Raw genomic sequence first — 10258 nt, 5'->3', positions numbered from 1 at the left:
TCTTTCTATAGTGGAGATAGTCGCACGTAATGACAGATCACGGCCATATAATTAAAAGCTTGTGGTAAGAATGGGTTTCGTTCGAGCGCTCGAAAATAATATTCCAAAGCTTTTGTGTGTTCTCCGTTACTTGTGTGGATAAGTCCTATGTTATAGAGTATATAACTTCGGTCATAGGGATCAATTTCTAGTCGCATAGCTTCATAATAATTCTGTAAGCTTCCGCATAATTTCCTTCGGATTGGGCTGACATCCGTTACGGTCGTCATTCAATTCAAAGAATCTCCGTTACAGAACCGTACATGAGATTTTCATCTCATACGGCTCCTCCCTTATGTGCATAATGATAAAATGATAAAATAAAGAAGATGAAAAACTTCTCATTATGAACTGAGTAGGGCTAGTGTTTTTATAAGAAATCTCTAGCCATCCTTCTTGCAAGAGATCTTTTCTTAACATCAAACGTATTGGTACTAGAGAGAAATGATAACTCCAACAATTTCTTTGTTCTCAACGCTTCCCAAATTCCAGAAATAAGTCACTTCAACAGCCTTCGATGGTTATACGGGTATCCAAAATACAAACGAGATGGATGTTTGTTGTCCCAACCATTCTTTTAGTCCCAAGCTTGCTAAAGAAAGGGTTAATTTATAACAAAGTTTTAGTGTTGTTGATTCCTAGGTGTAGTGCTTCTTCCCCTCTGCTGCCTATTGGTATTAGTGGACTAGGATTGACCTGTAATACCGAACCATAGGTATAACCTTTCACTCAATACTAGAATTGAGAATTGAAACATAGCATCTGAGGCTGCATTAATCGAGGATACACGACAGAAGGAATTGTTCTATTTCCAAACTTTACCTTCAACAAGCGTAGATTTTTTTATTTTCTTTTTTTACCGATCACGAATCGTGTGTATTTCTTTTCTCGTAAGACTGAGAGTAATAAAAAAAATCAAATCGCACCATCTCTGTAATAGGTAAATGCCTCTTTTTCTCCTGAAGTTGTCGGAATTATTCGTAATAAGATATTGGCTACAATTGAAAAGGTTTTATCAATAAAATTTCCATTATCCGCGATCTAGACATAGGTAGCAATCCATTCTATCATTGTTCTCATTACTTCTCGCGGGAAAAAGGTTCCCCCAAGGAAAAGAATTCTACAGTACGAAATAACATAAAAACATATTCATTCTCATGAAAAAAAGAAAAAAATGGTCAGTCTATTCGATCTTAAAAAATTCAATATTCAAAAAAAGAATTGATAAGAACTAAGAAATCAATATGGGAACCGGATTCGATTCCATCTTACTTTACTGGAATAGTCTACCAATGAAAGAAACTATTCTTATTTGATTGAAGTTACAGCTTAGAATAACCTCAGTTGGTTGAATTATGATACAAAGAAGAAAAAGAATCATTGTATGATGAAAATAGAATAACCGCCCATTTTTTTGTGTTGTATATTTACGTGTATACACTATACAATCAACTATAAAAAAATTCTTTATCTATTTCTATTTTTAATAGAATAGATAGATAGGATAAGGGTTTTTTTGATAACTCTAAAACTGGCCTATAAAGCAATTTGAGAATTCTTCTGATATGGAATCATAGTCTAAATAGATTGAATCATGATCTAAAGATATCCATTAACCATAAAATATAGACCCCTCGCTCAGTCAATTCATTATAATTTCTAATTTCTTGATTTAATCCGGTCGGTATAGTATAAATAGATAATCAGAAAAAGAAGAAAACATTGTTTTTGCAAACATGAATAGAAATAGAATTTTTTTTTCGTTTTTGTAAGAAAACAATTTTCTCTTTATCCCCCCAGCCTAGAAGGAAAGATCCTGCTTTTATTATGATGAAAAATTTTCTATTTTGATCGCTTTCTAGTTAGATTCTAGTTAGAATTGATTGGTTGTACCTACCCAATAATCTAATATGAATGATTCATTATTCACTCTATTTTCGGTTTTGGGGTCATAATCATTATGTAGGAGAGATGGCTGAGTGGTTGAAAGCGTAGCATTGGAACTGCTATGTAGGCTTTTGCTTACCGAGGGTTCGAATCCCTCTCTTTCCTTACCTTCACCTAATTTACCGATCTTACTAACCACAATAGATCAAATATCAATGGATACATTTAATCGTGGATAAGGCTTTAGCCCCAAATAATGGAGACCGATCTTACCGATCTTGTTTTACAAGATCGGTAAATTAGGGTAGACTATCAAAAATAGCTTTGGAATTTATCCATTTGAAATTTGATTTAAATTAAATTAAGGGTAGAGGATTTTGGGGGTTATAAATGATACATAGTGCGATACAGTCAAAACAAGGTATTATAGTACAAACCGAATAGATACCTCGGATACAGATAAAATTCTCAACAGATTCTCTATCCTATCTTTTTCCTTTATTTTCATTATAGGATAACAAGATGATTAGAAATCCTTTACTTTTTTCAACCCAATCGCTCTTTTGATTTTGGAAATTTTTTTATCAATATACTGTTTCTTATACACATACTTCTCCATTATGGAATGGAGGATGGTAATATTTAGGATTCATTAAAAAATCAAGAATACATTCCTGGGAGAAAGCCTTCCCCGTATTGGGCACTAATATTTTTTTAACGTCTAATTAGATCGGGTAATCATTCAAATTAAGAACGGAAGCTCGTTGCTTTTTCTTTCCCTATAATCAAAATGAAATTAATTGAAGCCATGGGGCCCTATCCATTTCTTAATTCGATCCAACTTAAAATTGACTTCTATTTGCCCATTTGAATAATTTAAACGAAGGCTTTGTCTTGAGCCGGAAAGAATAAAATATTCTCAGAACTCTTAATTGATACGACATGCTATTTTTTCCATTCATTCCCTTTGAGGATCAGTCGTGGTCTTCCAAACTTTACCGATGGTATGGACGAATCCTTCGCTTCATCTAAATGTGTAAAAGATCCTAGCCGCACTTAAAAGCCAAGTAGTCTACCGTTGAGTTAGCAACCCACATAGAAAAGGATATGTAGATACAATCAGAATAAACAGAATAAAAAAATGATTAAATCAAACCATAAATCTACGTAATCTACGAAAAAATTTCCCGAAAAAGAAAGAAAAAATTTCCCGAAAAAGAAATAAATCAAAAGAAAGAAATGTAAAAAATGCTGGACTATCCCCTATTTCTAGGTTATCCACTTTTTCAACCAAAAATCCGAGTAGCAACGCTAATCCAACGAACCCATCATTTGAATCAACAGGTAAAAAATCAAACCTAAAACCTATGGGACAGAAATAAATAGAGCTGCTTATCACGATGAATTATATTTGTTCGATACAATATTGTCAATATAAAAGTTAATAAAAGAATACGATGGAAAAAGTACAAGAACTCAAATTGAAAAAAAGGAAAAAAAAAGACTTGTGTTGGATTGGCATTGAATATGCATATATACTAAAATTTTTAGTTTAGGTGGAGAATAAATAAAGATAAAGTAGAAAAAAGATTTATGCAATCAATAGTGTATTGAATCCATATATAATAAGTCGAATAACGAACTTTGATTCCTTGTTTCTTACTTGGTATTAGAGTTCTAATGAAAACTGCAGGTAATGTCAGAATTTTCTATATTTGTAAGGATCCACCAAATAAGTTTTACTTAGAAAAAGATTCTATAAAAGCAATGATAAATAGATACGAAGATAGCAAGAAAATAAGTAGAGCAAGAAAAAAAATAAGGAAATAAAAAAACATAGTATAGAAAAGATATCCAAAATGATATAGAAATCACTATCCTATCCTTAGTTTTTATTTCCTTAATTTAATTGAATTTCATTTGATTAGAGCAAAGTTCCTTAAAAACCTCTGCCTTTTTTAAAATATCCTGAACAGTTCTTGTAGGCTGAGCGCCTTTTTCAAGGAAATAGAGAATAGCGGGAACGTTTAAATAAGTTTGATTCTTGATAGGATCATAAAAACCCACTTTCCGAAGATCTCTTCCTTCTCTTCGGGATCGAACATCAATTGCAAGGATTCGATAGACGGCTCATCGGGATAGATGTAGATGAAAAAGAAACCCCCCCTAGAACCGTATAAGAAGCTTTCTCCTCGTACGGATCGAGAAAAAATGATTAGAAGTTTATTCCTTTTAAAATAATGGAATTACAAAATTTAGATAGTCGGACTCTATTATGGATTTCTGACCACATTCTCCATAGGACCCTCCTATCTCTTTCTTCTCCGAGCTCACGTTATGGAAGAAGGAGAAGAAGGAGCCGAGAAGAGGGTATCAGCAACAACTGGTTTTATTACGGGACAGCTCATAATGTTCATATCGATCTATTATGCGCCTCTGCATCTAGCACTGGGTAGACCTCATACAACAACTGTCCTAGCTCTACCGTATCTTTTGTTTCATTTCTTCTGCAATAATCACAAAAACTTCTTTTATTATGGATCTACTACCAGAAATTCAATGCGTAATCTCAGCATTCAATGTGTATTCCTGAATAATCTCATTTTTCAATTATTGAATCATTTCATTTTACCAAGTTCAATGTTAGCGAGATTAGTCAACATTTTTATGTTTCGATGCAACAGCAAGATTTTATTTTTAACAAGTAGTTTTGTTGGTTGGATAATTGGTCACATTTTATTCATGAAATGGATTGGATTGCTATTAGTTTGGATACGGCAAAATCGATCTATTCGGAACTACATTCGATCTAATAAATACCCTGTGTCAGAATTAAAAAAGTCAGAATTAAAAAAAAAAGATGGCTGGTATCTTTAGTATTTTATTATTAGTTACCTGTGTCTACTATTTAGGCAGAATACCGTCACCTATTTTTAGTGATAAACTGAACGAGCTCGACAAAATGGAAGAAGAAGAAGTTGATTATATGTATGGGAATCAAGAAAATTTGAAGTTCAAAATACTTGAAAAAAAGAAAAAAAATGAAGAAAAATACTTTTTTTTTTGAAAAACCTATTCTTACTTTTTTTTTCGATTATAACCGATGGACTCGTCCATTACGATACATAAGAAAGATAATAAAAAAAATTGAAAGGCTCTGTAAGAAAAGAAGCCTCACAATATTTTTTTATACATGCCAAAGCGATGGAAAACAAAGAATATCTTTTACATATCCTCCGAGTTTGTCAACTTTTGGGGAAATACTAGCAAGAAGAATATCGTTGTTTACATTAGAAAAAATCTCCCCTGATGAACTATACGCCGAGTGGCTTTATACCAATCAAGATAAAAATAACAACTTAAATAATGAATTGATAAATAGAATTGAGGCCTTAGAGACAGTATTTTTTTCTCTAAATATACTTGAAACAAAGACTAGATTGTCTAATGCTGAGACGAAAAACAAAAAAAATTGCCTAGTGAAAATGTATGATCCCTTTTTGAATGGGATGTATCGTGGAAGAATGAAGAAATTTTTTTCTTCTTCAATCATAAATGAAACTTCGATAGAAAATTGCACAGAAAAAGCTGAACTAAATAAAATTCATGGTATCCTTCTTCCCTATCCTAATTCTCCAGAAAATGAACAGAAAATCGAAATATCAGAAAAAAAACAAGTCAAAATCGATTCAAATAATAGGTTAAAGTTTTCATTGAACGCAATTCTAACTAACCCTAAACGTCAAAAAAAATATATTGGAATAAACGAAATAGGTAAAAAACTCCCTCGATGGTCATACAAATTAATCAACGAGTTGGAACAATATTTTATAAAACGACGAAAAGAACAAGGCATAATGCAAGGGCTGGATCACCAGCTTCGAACAAGAAAATTTAAACATATAGCATTTTTAACTCGTTCCACACGAAGTTTTAAGAAGTCTAATTTCAAGAATTTTAATCTTTTTAAAAAATTTAATAGAGATTCGGGTTTTATAAGTTATTTGGAAGAACCAGATTTTCGTCGAGCCTTAATCAAAACCTCTAGCCGTCTTCAAAGGCGTAAAATAGTTATTTGGGGACCGTCTCAAGGAAATCCCCATTCCCCGCTTTTTTTTGGAAAAAATGGAAGATTTTCCTTTTCCTATATCTGACCTAATGAAACTTTTTTTTATTAGAGATTGATCGGGCAAAAAGTCAGAATTCGAGATTTTAAATCAACAATTCCAAATAAAAAAAACGACCAGGAAGACGCAATAGAATTCTGGGAGAACATTCCATATGCACAAAAATCAAGAAGTGTTCTGTTACTAGCTCAATCAATTTTTAGAAGATATATTAAATTACCCTTATTAATAATAGCTAAGAATATCGGTCGTATTTTATTGAGACAATCTCCGGAATGGTACGAGGATTTCCAAGATTGGAATAGAGAAATTTATCTAAAGTGTAGCTATAATGGTCTTCAATTTTCCAAAACAGAATTTCCTAAAAATTGGTTCAGCGAAGGTTTTCAAATCAAAATCCTATATCCTTTTCGTTTGAAACCTTGGCACAAATCTAAGCTACGACTCTCTGATAGAGATCAAAAGCAACAAGATGATTTTGATTCTTGTTTTTTAACAGTTTTTGGAATGGAAACGGAATATCCTTTTGGTCCTCCGCGAAAAACACCTTCCTTTTTTGAACCAATTTTGAAAGATATAGACTATAAAGTCAAAATAAGAAAATTTAATTTTAGAGTTCGAAGAGCTTTAAAAAAAATAAAAAAAAAGAAGAAAAAGCATTAGTATTTGTAAAACAAATACTAAAAGAACTTTTAAAAGGAAAGAAAATTCCATTATTTAAAATGAATTATTTTAAAAAGATAGAGGGAACCGGGGTACATACCTTACCTTCACCTAATTTACCGAGCTCTGGAAATAATGGACTCGACTATCAAAAAAATCATGGAATTTTCTTTACGATCGGCACCTCGATGTCGGCTCTTCGGTTCCCTCATTTTTATTTGTTAAATATTTAAAATGAAAATAAATATAATTGTTAAATATTTAAATTTTCATTTTTTAAGTAAGTATGAAAACCCTTTTTCACAAAAATAGAAAGACTTTTTGTCACTGAAATAGGATAACAATACATACCTGATAACAATACATACCTATAGGCTAAGCACTTCCTCTTTTATATGTATTTTCATATTTGAACCTGAGGTTAAGTAATCTTTCTACATCTCATCTTATCTTTATCAAAAGGGTTTAGTTACTTTTGCATGTCATTTGAACTCGATTTAGTTCAGTTTGTGAAAAATTCAGATATGATTCCGAAAAGAATCATTCAAAATAAAAAAAAGAAAGAGGAATACTATTCTATCCAATATTAGACCGTGAAACAGAACCTTGTTGAACAAAAAAGAAGTATTCGGGTACAGGGGATATGCTCTGGGACGGAAGGATTCGAACCTCCGAATAGCGGGACCAAAACCCGTTGCCTTACCGCTTGGCTACGCCCCATTTCTATTTTTATTGGACACTAATACTAATAAAGAATAATATTGGTATTAAGTGTTCGTCAATTCCAGTCCAACTATCTATAGAAAACCTTTCTTCTTTATAGAATTTATTATAGATATTATAGATTCGTTGCTAGGATTTTGACATGTGTATATCTAGAATTCAACTTAATTTATTGATCATTACATATAATTCAATTAAGATATTGTATGAAAGTATGATTTCTTCTAGTCTCCTTTGAGAATTGGAGGATTTTTGATTGAGTGGAAAAAGAAGGATTTTTTTGTCTACCTTACTTTCTTCATTTTTCCTTATATCAATAACTCAATCAAAATGCAATTATCTCGACGAAAAAAATGTCTGTTATGCTTAATATCTTTAGTTTGATCTGTCTTAATTCTGCCCTTTATCCGAGTAGTCTTTTCTTCGCCAAATTGCCCGAAGCCTATGCTTTTTTGAATCCAATCGTAGATGTTATGCCAGTAATACCCCTGTTCTTTTTTCTTTTAGCCTTTGTTTGGCAAGCTGCTGTAAGTTTTCGATAAGATCTTTAATAGTATCTTATAGAATTCATGTAGAATTCATGATTTATTCGAGAAAAATGATAACATTTGATAAGATCAAATAAGTCTGACAGTATGAACCTTCAATCCAAACATTGAAATGATCGAATAGCTGTGAGAAATCCGGCTCGCTCCATTTCCCGATTTTAATCCTTTTTCCTTTCCGGCAAAATACCTTATTAGCTTAGGGTCGCTTACAACATCTAATTGGGGGTATGAAAGTGATTTCTAGTAATCAAAGACTCTTTTGAAAAATTTCAACTTCACAACTTCATTTGAATTTCTGAACATTCTTTTCTATTTTAGAATTCAATTCTTGGTGTCAAAATAAGATATGTGATATAAAAATGGAGGATCTATTATCTTTTCTTTTCTCTCGTTTTTCTTTTTCAAAAAATGATCTTGGAGGTTGTGTAATGCTTACTCTCAAACTTTTCGTTTACACAGTAGTAATATTCTTTGTTTCTCTCTTCATCTTTGGATTCCAATCCAATGATCCAGGACGTAATCCTGGACGTGAAGAATAAATTGTTTTTCTTGCTTTATTTTACAATTTTCTTCATATTTTTATTTTCTTTTAGCTATTCCACACACTTAACTAGAAAAAAAATAGAAAGTCATCAACGGAAAGAGAGGGATTCGAACCCTCGGTACGAATAACTCGTACAACGGATTAGCAATCCGCCGCTTTCGTCCACTCAGCCATCTCTCCCAATTGAAAAAGATAATTACTATGTTACATTACACATCAAGTAAGGATTAAATTAAGTATTTCTTTCACATTCTTTATCGTTATTATAGAATTAGCAATTCCATTTAGATGCTCGAAAGATCAAAATAGAAAGATAAAAAGAGAAGACCTTCTTGCTTTTATTTTATTCGAAGTGCCTTTTTGGCCTGGCCCGGTCAATACCCAGCCGGGCCTTTTTTTGTTACAAAAAATTCACTTCATTTTTTTATTTATAGGCAACATACTCTAAATAGCCAATTTAGTACCCGTGTAACAATTTCCGTTCTGGGGTTTACATATACTTATCATTTTTGTTATAATGGAAATTGAGAAGGATTTTTGATTCAAAAGAATAAATCAAGAAAAGGATAAATCAAGTATGTATCAATTTGTATTTTCTTATGTCGTTTGGCAAACCAAATTTTAGATTCAAATCCAAGAATCATTGACGAATTCTCAGTCAACGAATATCCCGTTTGTCATAAATTTTGGTTTTTTTGAGTGAAATATACATTTGATTTTTCAATAGAAAAGTGAGAGGAAGCTTTTTGGCATTGTGTGTTTTGAGATACTATACAATCAATCGAAGGGACAATCAAAAGGGGAAAAGGGTTTTTTTCTAATTTTGATAAGTTTAGTTAGAAAAAGGATTCAAAAGGGGATGCAAGTACAATAAACTAAAATTGAGTAATCCAACAAAAAAGGTAAATTTCTCCTATTGTGTATCGTTTTGGCGGCATGGCCGAGTGGTAAGGCGGGGGACTGCAAATCCTTTTTCCCCAGTTCAAATCCGGGTGCCGCCTCATCAGCAAACGAATCGGAATCTCTTATTCTGTTCTGCTGATATAACTCAACCTAATTTTACCCAGCCAGAACAGAATAAGGGGACTGTTAATACTTGGTTGATTCTAAACATTCGTTCTGGGGATTTTGTAAAAGATTGGAAATCGGAAATCTTTGAATCCAAAATGAAAAGAAAGATTTGATTTTAATGTTTGATTTTAATGGTCGAAGCAAGACTTCCCGATTCCTTTCTACTACTAATGTAATGTCTACTTATTGGGTCTTGATTGGAGATAATTTAACTACTGGTTGGGGGAAGTTCTTTCTATTTCTATACTGTGTAATCTACATATATAGGCTCGCGAGAATCTCTGAGTGTTCAGGCATTCAATCACTATTAGATTGAGATGGATAATTTATAGAAAAAAACATGAAAAAAATGATTCTTTTTTTTAACCTCTCGTCAAAAGTATAATATACTATCTCCCAACTCCTTCAGAGAGACAATCGGGAAAGGGTACGGATTAGATCAAATAGGAAAAAGTTTGTAATAGATAGCAATTGATTTATTTTTACTTTGAAGGGCAAGAAAAAAAGGAATGTGCCCTCTTATTTTATTACTAGATGTTCCATTAGTAACATTCCTTTGTAGTTTTGATTTTTTATTTTACTTGTGTTTAGTCTTTCCCGATTATAAATCATATAGAAATTTTTGAAATGGATTTTTTGATTGGTTCATCAATAGT

General features: G+C 32.1%; 3 non-coding genes across 3 annotated transcripts; 2 read left to right on the top strand and 1 right to left on the bottom strand.

The window, feature by feature from the left end:
* The first annotated feature begins 2004 nt into the window (after positions 1–2004).
* On the top strand, positions 2005–2091 carry TRNAS-GGA (transfer RNA serine (anticodon GGA)). The gene has a single exon. It is a non-coding gene; the product is annotated as a tRNA-Ser (tRNA).
* Positions 2092–8623: 6532 nt separating this feature from the next.
* On the bottom strand, positions 8624–8711 carry TRNAS-GCU (transfer RNA serine (anticodon GCU)). The gene has a single exon. It is a non-coding gene; the product is annotated as a tRNA-Ser (tRNA).
* Positions 8712–9461: 750 nt separating this feature from the next.
* On the top strand, positions 9462–9532 carry TRNAC-GCA (transfer RNA cysteine (anticodon GCA)). The gene has a single exon. It is a non-coding gene; the product is annotated as a tRNA-Cys (tRNA).
* The last annotated feature ends 726 nt before the right edge of the window (positions 9533–10258 follow it).

This window comes from Bidens hawaiensis, unplaced genomic scaffold (assembly GCF_021521415.1).
Source record: "Bidens hawaiensis isolate Kalapana, Puna unplaced genomic scaffold, B.hawaiensis_p1.1 tig00014618_1, whole genome shotgun sequence".
Taxonomy (NCBI): domain Eukaryota; kingdom Viridiplantae; phylum Streptophyta; class Magnoliopsida; order Asterales; family Asteraceae; genus Bidens; species Bidens hawaiensis.
Note: the sequence above shows the minus strand (reverse complement) of the source record. Positions and strands in the feature narration are given on the sequence as shown.